The following is a 12,388-nucleotide window of genomic DNA, read 5'->3' on the forward strand; positions in this document are numbered from 1 at the left end:
ACAATCAAAGCTAATCTCGAAAACTTCTGGTCTGCATGTCAACCAGGAGAGAAAATCTCCTCAGTTTGTCAGTTTGAGCTGAAATGCGAAGTGGCAATCAGCCAGACGCGCGGTGATTACAGTGATATTAAAATGACAAAGACGCGCCGGCAAGCAGGAGACAGCTGTGCCGCGCACGCCCTGCGGAAAAAAACACAGTCTGCGAACGAATTGAAAATATTTACATAGAGAAGCAGTCTCAGATTTTGCAGGCGTGAATATCCTGAGAGGAACGGCGAGCTGTGAGTTGTTAAAGTGACTTTTGCTCCACTCCGACTGTCAGAAGAGTCCAGACCGAAGTGTGCGAGGTAAATGCAGCTCTGATGTACACGTGCACATTTATATCAACAGGAGAGTTTAAAACTCAAACGTCTTCCAGCCAGCGAGTCAATTTTTTTCCAAGAAGTAAACCTGTCTTAATCTGCGCTCCCAATCCCAAAGTCCGCTTGTCACATGGATGCTCGATGCCGACTCTTTCGGGGCGGAGAAGCGGTCTGCAGCCTCTCTCTGGCTGAGCGGTGTAAATAGTCGACCTGCTTCTCCTCCTCCACCCCCGGTATTAAAGCGGACCTCTGGTGTCGGAGCGCACCACGGAGCCAGAAAGTCCTGCCTCCTCTGTGAAACCCGGACCTCCTCCCGTCTCCAGATCTCTCCAAAACTTCCTCCATACCCCCTAACCCAGACCCTCTCTGGTCCCCATATTCAGGTTTCCTGCTGTGACCCCCAAACCCTGGTCCTCCTGCTGCTACTACTTTAAAAATAAATAAATAAATAAATAAATAAAATAATGAAAGCTACTACTTCTGTTTGACTGCTTCTGAGCGTTTGTGCAGCTAATGTAAATCCCCCTGTATCTCTCTCTCTCCCCCTGTGTGAGTGAGAGAGAAAGAGAGAGAGAGATAAAGTTACATTACCAACAAGCCAGGAGAGCTTTATGTCTCCACTCTGTAAGTTTATGGACTTAAAAAAGAAGAAAAACACCGGAGAAGAAAAAAGGAAAGGAAAGAGAGATGATGAAAAAAATCAAGTGCAACGTGTGTGTTTCTTGAAGAAGCCAGCTTTCTTCTAAAATGTCATTATTTAGCACACTCACAAGTTCTAGCCTTTATTTCACTTAATCTCTCCTCGCTAAGTGGGTTATTGTGACACAAGTAGCAGAATACCACAATGATTACCCTAATAAATGTATTGATAAGTGAATATTAGAGGCAAGAAAAAAGGATTTATCTCCGTGACTGTTACTAGTAATTAATTGATTCATTACTTCCTTTTTTATAGATTGTTATTGTGTCCTGTTTAGTGTAAAATTATGTCACCATGTTTACTTTAGGTCTGGACCTTTTTTCCCCCGTTTTGTCTTAGGCTCCTTAATCACAATGAAGGGGAATTTTAATGCTCTAGCATCACATCAGAGACAATATGTGTTTCAACAGCTTTCCTGTTACAACATGAAAGTCCTCACAGCACAAAGCTAACTACACAAAGAAATCCATTTCCCAGTCTGGTGATGAAGAACCTGACTGTCTTGCACATAGCCCAAAATTAAGTCCAATCCAATAATTTTGAGATGAAGTGGAACATTGGTTGCAAGCTAGACCTTGCCCAGCAGTGATGGACCTCATTAGCACTCTTATGACTGTACAGGAGCAAATCCGTGCAGCCAGATTCCAACATTTGGTTAAGAGTATTACACAAGAGAAGTAAAAGGTGTTACAGTACAAGATTAATCTCAGAATGTTTACATTCTTTTATTTATATAATGTAGTTGAGCCTGCGCATATGTATGCTTTGGTTTTATGATCAAACTTCACGCCGATTCCAGGGGTGGGCAGTAAACTTTCCCAAAGGTACCACATGAGAAACTGAGACTGTCCCGGAGGGCCACGCAAATAAGCTGAACTGCTCAGTATTAATTTTACTTCTTTATAACTTTATTGGTGCAGTCCTCCACAGCAGTCTCAGTTTCTCGTGTGGCCTCTTGAGGAAATATATTACCTAGCCCTGAATTAAGCCATGCTGAAAATTAGTTTCTATCTCAATTAATTTCACAATAAACAAGTCCTGGTTCCTGACACAGGACTTTTAAGGCTCCATTAGTGGCTTTTGAAAGGGTCAAAGGTCCACAGTTGCCAAACTGGGGTCTGGTGGATTCTCTAGGGGAAACAAATGTAAGCATTATATTATGAGGAGTGAGCAAAGGATTTCTGGCTTTTGTTTTCCATTTAAAAATGCACATTAACATTTTATTCAGTTTTCACACCCATATGTTTACGATCGAATGATTTCGCCCTCTAGTGGCCATACTAACAAGAGCCGTTATTAGGAGGCTACTCGGGAGGATGTTGGGGTGGATTAATGGGCTGATGCTACATGAAGTAAAGAGCATGCGCAGTACCTTCTTATTTTGAGCATAAAGATTCTCTCCACATCTCTTGACCATAGCATTGTCAAATTATATAAATACTTTCTAATGGTTTTGTTACTGTTTATTTTACAGCCCTATATCAATGGTTGTGTCCTGAAAAGTCCCCGAAAGAAGCAACAAACCACTGATGTGGTTGTTTAGGTTGTAAGATTAGTTCTGTTTTTTGCTAATTTTTGGAAACACCCCTTCCCTCCTTTGTGTCGGACTCAGCATGCTCCTTCACATCATAAACGTCTCTATATTCCCGCATTAAGTTCCCATAAATCTGCAGTCTGGAGTCAGTATTTCAAAGCCTCATGTGACAGATCAGGCAGGTTGCATGACAGTGTCTGTGTATGTGTGTGTCTGGCCTCTTTAAAGTGAAGCTCATCAGATGCTCAGACGGGGAGGAAAAGCAAGTCTTCAAAGAAATAATTAGGACCCACCCAGCAGCTTTTAACTGAGCATCAGCCGCTGCTCCAAATGTGCTGCTGCACACTGAAAACACACACCATGCGCAAGCAGAGCTGAGGTGTGCATCAGTCAAATGAGACAGAGAGGAAGAGAGTCCAAAGAGTAAAGTGTGTGTTTGTGTTGCAGATAGAAAAAAGGAAACTGTGCTTTTAAAAGTAAGCTTGTAAAAAAAAAAAGCATGCTGCACATGTTAAAGAGATAAAGATCAAGACATAATGTGTGTGGCGAAAGACTTTATGTGGTTAAAACAGAAAGAAAAAAGCACAGTGTGTTCAAATGAGACCATGAAAGGTCCTGTTAAAGGTAAAGACTGTTGCAGTGAGATTGAATTTCAGTAATATTAACCACTAGATGGCAACAGGGAGAAGAAGGGGGTCTACCTGATCTGACTGCAGATGGTCCTTTAATGATCATCCACACACAAACGCATAAACACACACACAGACTGAGGAAATGTTGGAGAAAGTCATGAAGGATGCTGCAGAACCCAAAGCAGGTGCTACTGGGACTCAAATATCGGCTATACTTTTCTTTAAAAACTATATAAATATATTGTCCCATTTTATGGCATCAGTCCTGATTTCCTTTTTTTTTTTTTTTTTTATCTCATCAGTTGTATTAAGTGAATCAAATTTTTTTGTAACTTTTACAAAAGCCTGTTATCCTGGGTTTTATTTTCTCCCTCTTTTGAATACAGGCTGCTTTGAATGAATTTCCTCAAGACTGATTAATCAAGTTGTGCTGAAGTGAAATTAAATGCTTCAGTTTTATAGAAGTCTGAAAGATTAAAAACTGCTTCATACATCTTACAAACCTCATAATTTTTGTTAATTTGCTATTTTCATGTAACCACTCACAAACTCGGTGAAAATATCAACAAATGAGAAAGTCAGATAGATACAGTATGTGTTCAAAAGCAAGGTGAGGAGACGAAAAGACATTTTCTTATGGTAGTTGGCTGGCTTGTGGACACAGGAGGTTTTCAGGGTGTGTGATGACCCTCCTGCATTCAAACTGGCCGCAGACGGCAGCCGGGGCCACAAAAGCCCCGAGGTTAAGGCCCCCCTGCAGTCGGTAGGTCTGGCTCAGAGGCTCAGAGGTGACAATGACGATGTCAGGAATGCTCCTGGTCAGGATGTTGTCCAAAGTCACGCTTTCTCACATATAACAACACAACAGGGGACAAGGCACTATCTCACAACTGGAAATCTTCCATTGAGTTCAGGAGGAGGAGGTGGAACATGACCCAGAGGCAGCAGCACACATGATGCCCACTCACTCACTGTAAATTAACAACATGCACTTTTCACACACGGACAGATTTCACTGACCTTGTACTCGGGAGCAGGCTCGTTGCAGATGTTTTAATGTCTAGTCAAACTGTGTTGGATGTTTGCATCATTTGCTAGAGAAAAAAGAGAGAATGGATAGAATCTATCCATTGGAAGAATAACACGTGACAGCGATCAAAGCAGTAGTTTTTGAAACATTTCTGTCTGGTCCAACTGGTGTCATCAGAGAAAACAACAGTTTAAGCTACTTAATTATAAAACATGTCACCTTACAAAGTGGTACCTGTGAGAGGGAATAAATAATGAAAAAAGATCCCACATTTAATATTTAAACCACCAAGACGAGTCAGATGAATGAGTTTATGTCGATGTTGCCAGTAGCCAAAATGTTGATGCTTCTTCCTGCAGCCATGGATCACAGCTGGCAGCACATAAGGTGGAGCTATACAATAAAAACCCAAATTGTGACATGAAGTTGTTGCATTTTACATCCTTGTAATGAACTAAACTGCAGATATTTAAGATGTTTATGGAGGCATTTATGAACAGCCTCAGACGAACACCCTGGAAACTGTGTATAAAGTGTAAATGCAAAATGGAGGGTTTGGTGGCTTGTATATTTCAAGATGTAACTAACAGCTCAAGCTGCTTATGTGAAGAAGTGAAGTGTTTTCCATGTATCATTCAGAGAGCAGGAAGGTATGTTTTTAGAGAGCTGCTGAATTAGTGCGGGAGCTCTGGGATCTATCACGCTGCGTACTCTTCTGGTTTTACAAGTTTCTTACAGGGAAGTCGGGCTACAAGCTAATCTCTTGGCATGTATCACTGCTGTCGGACAGAAGCCACATATCTGCAGAAAGGACATTCTGCAGGAAGGAAGCAAGGAATGCTGTTCTTATAGGTTTTAAAGGCCCAAAGGTCATGAAACTCACTTGGCAGATAATTGACTTTGTAAATTTCAGCTCAAGTTAGAAAAAGAAAAACAGTCAAATTGCAGTTGCGAGGAGGGGTTTTCCATGATTGCAGCAGAGATTAGTTTTCAGCTCATTACCTGCTGCTTTGGACCAGCACAGGAACACACACAGAAGCAAGGAACTGTGCTGTGATTTTTGCACAGTGGCCAAACAGCATTATTACAACTTTCTCATATCACGTGACGAACGCTGGCGCAAAAAGTCTTTTTCCTCCAAGAGACAATAACACTGGACACGGGAACAGTAGTTGCTGTAAAATGGTGAATAAATCTTTGAGTGTATTACAAACCCCAGGAAATGACTTGTTTTATTATTTTAAAAAAAAAACCATCTTTATCCATTAATAACATTTGGAAAGTCTAGAAGAGACTTTATTTCATCCCATAGCTATAAAGTGCATGATCAAAAGGGGCTAAAATTGTGGAAGCAAGCAGAACAACTTGGTAGATTCTATTATCTAGCTCTCTTTATTACACCCATCACTGAGGGAGACCTTCATATGACAATGCCACTCAGCTGGGCCAAAAAGCATTGCCTACAAAAACCATCATTATGAAAATACAAGTGCTGCTAGGGTCATTTTTTTGCGTGTGTTTAATCAATGCAGGCTTCACAGTGTAGTGGTTCACATATTTGTCTAACAAGCAAAAGATCCTGAAAGATGCTCTTCTTTTAATCCATGCAGGTTTCAAATATGTAAAGCATGTCTAGCATTTAGAAAAGGGAGACTTGCGTTTTTTGTTTTTAATACATCATAATAAGGTAAAGTTTAGAAGCCATGCAGTGACTTGTGGAAATAGTCCATCAGGGGAAACAATGCTGCAGCAAACCTGGAAGCTGGCTCAGACACTAAAGAGAGCAAACTATAATTAAAATGTGGGGATGTCGTCTTTGAGATCAGTTGAGAGTGGCTGTTTTTACATGTCAAAGAAAAAAAAACATGATGAGTAGGAATTCAAACTCAGCTGATGTGAGACAAAGTGAATTGCACACATTCAGCAACAGGTTTGTTTATGTGCAGGAGAAAATACCTGAAAGTACAGCCAAAAATTATTAAGCTTCACTATGAAAACTGCCAGAGTGAAAGATAAGGCTCACAAGATGGTAGTGAGACCTGCTGTGATGTATGATTCAGAGTCAGTGGCACTGATAAAAAGATAGGAAGCTGAGCTGCAGGTGGCAGAATTGAAGATGTTAAGATTTCCACTGGGAGAGACCAGAATGGACAAGACTGGAAATGAGTACATCAGAGGGACAGCTCAGGTTAAAAAGTCTGGAGACGAAGTTGGAAAGCCAAGGCTGAGATGGTTTGGAGATACTGGACAAAGGATGGTGAATATGGGTAAAACAAGGAAGACCTCAGAGAAAATAATGGAGGTCATGAAGGAGCACATGCAGAGGGTTGATGTGACAGAGGAGGATGCTGAGGTGAGATCGAAGCAGATGATCCACTCCTAAAGAGAGCAGCTAAAATAAGAAGTAGAGTGGTAGTTCTGAAGGTTGGAGACATACACGTATCAGCCACAACATTAAGAAATACTCACTTTGACCCTTATGATCTACCTAAACATCTCTGCAGGCCAAGCAAGCCCTTCTCCACGGCAACAGGGCTCCCTGACGGCAGCAACCTCTCCAATAAAGACAACCAACGTTTAATATATTTTTATTTTTATGTTGCTTAACTAAAAGGGTCTTTCACATTTAGTTTTGGTTTTATATAACTTGCCAAAGTGTCATGAAAACATGATATAGACAAATCACCAGAGAAATGATCAGAGAGATGCAAAGAAACTTGAATCCAAGTATAATTTCAGGGGGGACAAGATATTTTTCATAAAAGTTATTATTGGAGAAATTTTACAAACCTTTCACTCTGACTCATGACACTGACACTTGTATAAATTATGATTTTCAGTTTTTATTTCCCATGATCACAAAAATTAAAGTCAATGCCTACATTTTTTAAGGGATTAAATTTGATTCGGTGTAATTCAGGGAATATTATTGCACTATAACTGTGTTTTTATAGCAAATATATTGAAGACGTTTGTATTGAATATCTGTAAATAAATCGGTAAATAAATCTGTAAAACAAGTAGATAAATAAACGTATTTATTTTAAATAATTTTATGGCAAAAATGGACACAAAGATGAATTCTTACAAAATGGAACAAATCATATCATAAATACTATTTTCTATTGTCCTTTCACATAAAAGACTGAAATGTGATAACATCACTTTGTGAAGTAAAAACACGATGTAGCTGCGTTACCAAGGAAAGATCATTTCTTGTAATTTTCCACTGGGATCAAAACACAGGATCAGCATTGTTCACACAAAAAAAGAAATCCGAGCTTAAGTTCCCCGTGGCAGAAATGAAACGTTGCTGACGCTTCAAATCTGCAGCGAGAGTAAAATGATGCGGCAATTATCTAATCCAGTTTGTTTACGCCTTAAACCCAGAGAGACAGAAATAAGCTTGGAAATAAAACCCCAGAAGAGACGTCTGCTCCTCGGTGTCTGAATCCCAACTCTGCGCTCTGTCCAAACTGCCACTGCGGCCCCCGTTACACTTTGATTGTTGAAGTATTGTTTGATGTTTTTAACAGTTGGGCGTGTGCAGCTACGTTTAGTGGTTCCTCACATCAGTGCTGATTTACTACAGGCGTGAAAGAGGGAAGAAGTTACTGATGAGGAAAAAACTAAATCTGGGAAAGTGTTTAAAACACATAAACACTAAGCAGAATGAAACAGAAATGGCAAAAGTAAAGAAAGGAGGAGGCAAGGAGACAGGAAGAAAAAGTGGGGACTAATTCGTTTTGTGATGGAAAAACGAACCAAATGGTGGAACAGAAAGTAGCTTGGACATCCAACAGACCTGGATTTGGCACAGCACAGCATCGTTTAGCTGTCTGTTCTACAGCAGCCTTTTTTTTTTTGGAAATCTTCATTTTATCTTCAACCTTCAAGATGAATGCTGAGTTTGAAAAAGAGGGAGCAGAAGAAAAAAAGAACAGGACAGAATGAAAAACTCATCCGAAACAATTACAGGCACACAAAAAATGCTCCAGATAAACACACTCCAGTGTGAGACTAACACGCTGACTACACATGTGACCGATTCTTGTGCAACATTCATTTCGCAGGAAGAGCTGAACTCTGTGTGACTAGTTAACCGGATTTTGACATACAAAAATAAGTATTGTAAGAACCATAAATCAGAGGACGTGTAACATTTTCAAACACTCCTCGAACCTTATGAGATATTTTTCATCTGTGTCTTTAGTTGAGTTTAATCCATTTCTTTTGACCCTTTCCATTTGTTCGTACCCGACGCATGTTTATTATTCTACACAAATATCGAAAACTATTTCTGTTTGTGCTGCAGGGATGCAGGGAGTCTTTTATTCTTTTCTTTTTTTTTTTCGTAAGGTCAGAATTATGTCCAAAGATCTAAAGTTGGAACGTCATGTGGACAAAGGGGGTAGAGCTTTTGAGTTCATGAGCTTTTGAAAAAGTTAAAGATTTCCAGGAAAAGTTGCTATGGGTGGAGAAGGAGCTGCAAAGTGCTGAAAGAGGAAAGAAAACAACAAAGAGAGTCAGGTAATTCTGTGAGGGATGACAGATGGACGGATGAAGTGGTGGGAAAGAGGATAAAATGCTAAGAGAGACCGACCAAAGGGTGAAAGTTAAAAGGGACGATGAAAGAAGATAATCAAGACCATAAGTAAAAGATTGGGAAAGAGTTAGTGAAAGAGGAAATGGAAACCTAAACAGAGTTTTAAAAAAAAAATACCGAAAGGAAGAAACTGATAAGGAGTGAGCAAGAGCGAGAGATGTAAGATACAACAGAGAGAGAAAAAACATTGGGAGAGGAAAGAGGGATAAGAACAGAAGAAATTCACGAGAAACTGTAAAGACAGATGACAGCGGGGATAAATATAACTAAAGAAAAACAAAGATCACGTTTTTTGAAAAGAGAGACGTAATGGCAGGTATGAGCTGAAAGAGTGAAATGAAAATATTTGACCAAATGAGAAAAGGAAACAAAAATTGAGAGAGTTTTTGTGGCAGTGTAACTCTATCTGTAGCGCTCCTACATGTACACACACTGGGAGCTGCTGCCAACTTAAACAGCAGCAGCTCTGCTTTAGCACCGTTACCCAATCTGCAGCTGATCTCGCCCGCGCAGCCCAAAAAGAGGGGAAAAGAATAAACAAAAGGGGATCACTTCAAAAGTGGTCAGACTGAGCTCCGTTTCTCAACTTGACAAGTGTTAGGTTGGCTTTCACTCTTTGTCCACAACTCTCTGTGGAAACACAGAAATGTAAGCGTGTGAGAAATGATGGAAATTTGCACATTTAACCGTTTGCCATGTGAAAAGGTCATCTTTGCTGGAATTCAAAGAGGAAAATCTTGTCCCAAGATTTACTAAGTTAAGCAATCGTTGCACTAAAAAGGTGAAATTGAATGAAGCATGCTGAAAGACCTATAGACACGTCTTTGCTCCAAGGTGAAGCTTTGGTAACTAGTCTAAATGAGCGTTTTGTTTCTTGTGCATTCGTCTCTGCTACAAATATAAGATTAGAACTTCATTCATCTCAGAGGAACTTCTGGTGCTTTTTAAACATAAATATAAACACATCAGAATGTAGAGTAATGAGGGTGTAGCTCTGGATAGAGGTAGAGTACCAAATCTACAAACTGGAAGGTTGGTGGCTCGATCCCTGGCTGCTCCAGTCGGTATGCTAAATATGCACAAGGTGCTGACCTAAGTTGCTGCAACAATTATTATAGACTCACTGGAAACTTTACAACTGTTCATTAACACAAATATCTAATCAGCCAATTACATGGCAGTAACTTCATGTATTTATGCATACAGACATGGTCAAAACGACCGAACAACAAACTAAGGATCAGAAATATGAAGAAAGGTAATTTAAGTGACTTTGAACACGGCAAGATTTTGGTTGGTCTGACTCTTGGGTTTACGGAAAATGGTGTGAAAATATCCAGTGAATTCCCAGTCAGAGAAATAGTAAATAGTAACGACTGGTTACAACCAAGTCATGCAGAACAGCATTTCTAAATGCATCAAATTTTAAGCAGATGGGCTACAGGACCAGCTGAAGACCACATTCAGTACTATGTCTGTCAGGTAAGAACAAAAAACTGAGGCTACAATTTACAAAGGTTCACCAAAATTGCTGTTCAGATTTCTGCTGCATCATTTTGGTGGCAGGGTCAGAATTTCACGTAAACAACATGAAAGCATGGATACATCCTGCCTTGATCCACCCCCAACTGCTTTGTTACAGGATGCTGGTGGGTATATCTGAGCATATTTTGAATGGTCTACACAGTCACCAGATCTCAATCCAATAGAGCACCTTTGGGATGCGGTGGAGCAGGAGATTTACATTATGGATGTGCAGCTGGCAAATCAGCAGCAACTGTGTGATGCTATCATGTCAGTATGGAGCAAATAACTGAGAAATGAGTAGGGATGGGTACCGGCATCCGGTACCATTATGGCACCGGTTCTGACATAAACGGTAGTAACCAGACCGAAAAGCAGCGAACATTTCGTTGCTTTATTTCGGTGCTTTATTTTCCTAAGATGTCATACACTTTGAATTCTAGCCAATCACTTTACCTTTCCAAGGATAGTAGGCGGGCCCAGGTACGTACGTTCTTTTAGAGCAGAGCTACAGATTAAAAATGCCCAAGGCGAAGCGGTCAAAAGTCTGTCTGTACTTCACTGTACTTCTCAGCAGCTTGCAACAAGTGCTTTAAGGTGATACTGTGCAAAGGACGTAACACCTCGAATCTGATGAAACACCTGGCGACGCATAACGTTTTTTTAAAAGTCGAGAAATGCGCCGTATTTGATAGCTTGCTGCGAGACCTCACACCGAGCAGCACATCTACTGCGGGTGTGGTGCCTGTTATCGGACCCGGAGTTTGCAACATCCCCCAAAAACCCGAAGAGGAGAGTTCTGGCCCCTAGCCCTGCCAGTGTAGCAGAAATGATGACAGATGATGATGGCAGCAGCAGCTGTTCTTCTCTGGATCAGTAGCTTAATGTTGTTCGTGTGTAATTTACGTTGAGTAGGCTAACCACGTTATTATATTAATGCATGTAAGGTGAACTAGCAAACACCGTCGTAGTTACATGAGGCTGTCTTCTTGTTTGATGGCAGATACTCCCTTCACCCTGGCCAAAAAAGGCTAAAATGACCAAAGAAAAAGTGGAAAACAGCTAAACATGAGAGGTTTTTGGACAAAGTTTGTGGTTTTTTTCCATTGTTTAAGCACTGCTTCCAGCCAAGAGTGATACCATATATGCCCTATAGCTGCAGAAAAGGCTAACGTTGTTATCTTATTACAATAAAACAGCTAAACATGAGAGGTTTTTGGACAAAGTTTGTGTTCTCCATTCTTTAAGCACCGTTTAAGCACCGGCACCGTTTCAAAAGTACCGGTTTGGCACCAGTATCGGATAAAACCTAAACGATACCCATGCCTAGGAATGAGTCCAACACCGTACTGAAGTTATGCTATGAAGAATTAATGCAGTTCTGATTGCAAAAGGGGTCCATAACGGGTATTCACAGAACTATCATAAAAAAAATTGGATGTGAGTTTTCTGTGTGATAGTTGTCATTTAATTTAGATTGTATCCATCTATTATTAGGCATCACTGTATATAAAAAAGTGGTAATAATTACACCATAGCTATAGATCTCTAAATTAAAATAAAACAACTTATTATGTATGTATGTTATCTGATATGCAGAAATACAGAATGCAGAAAAAGATGCCTGGGGTAATTTAGAAATGGTGCCAAACTAACTGAATGCCTTTGTAAAATGTGGAAACGATCTAATGTTTGCAACATTATTAGAATGAACATGAGCTGCTAATTGAACCAGAAGTCTGAATCACAGTCAGTTTTGAAGCCTTTGTACTGACAAACCCATCTCACATGGTCTACCATACCACACCAAAGAAAGAAAGGTTGAATGAAGAAGCCATGTCAGTGTATTTCTTTGTAATGACGTTGGATGTCTGACCGATGAAAAGCTGTGACATGCTATTGAAACTGGTATTATTTTTCTGAGGAAATGGGAACTTTCTTTGTTTTTTTAAAGTGCTGTTTTATACTAAAAAGTCATTAAATATTGTGAAGCTGAAAAA

The 12,388-nt window shown here is 40.1% G+C and overlaps 1 protein-coding gene across 1 annotated transcript in view; it reads right to left on the reverse strand.

The window, feature by feature from the left end:
- The window catches only part of bmper (BMP binding endothelial regulator), a 41,928-nt gene extending 34,667 nt beyond the window's left edge, over positions 1–7,261 (reverse strand). The window contains exons 1-2 of the mRNA XM_085176816.1: positions 4,443–7,261; positions 225–4,351 (exon numbers count right to left, since the gene is read on the reverse strand). The gene's annotated coding sequence lies outside the window, so the exon portion shown is untranslated. The remainder of the gene's footprint in view (positions 1–224; positions 4,352–4,442) is intronic.
- Between the last annotated feature and the right edge of the window lie 5,127 nt (positions 7,262–12,388).

Source organism: Neolamprologus multifasciatus, chromosome 11 (genome assembly GCF_963576455.1).
Source record: "Neolamprologus multifasciatus chromosome 11, fNeoMul1.2, whole genome shotgun sequence".
In the NCBI taxonomy this organism is placed as follows: Eukaryota; Metazoa; Chordata; class Actinopteri; order Cichliformes; family Cichlidae; genus Neolamprologus; species Neolamprologus multifasciatus.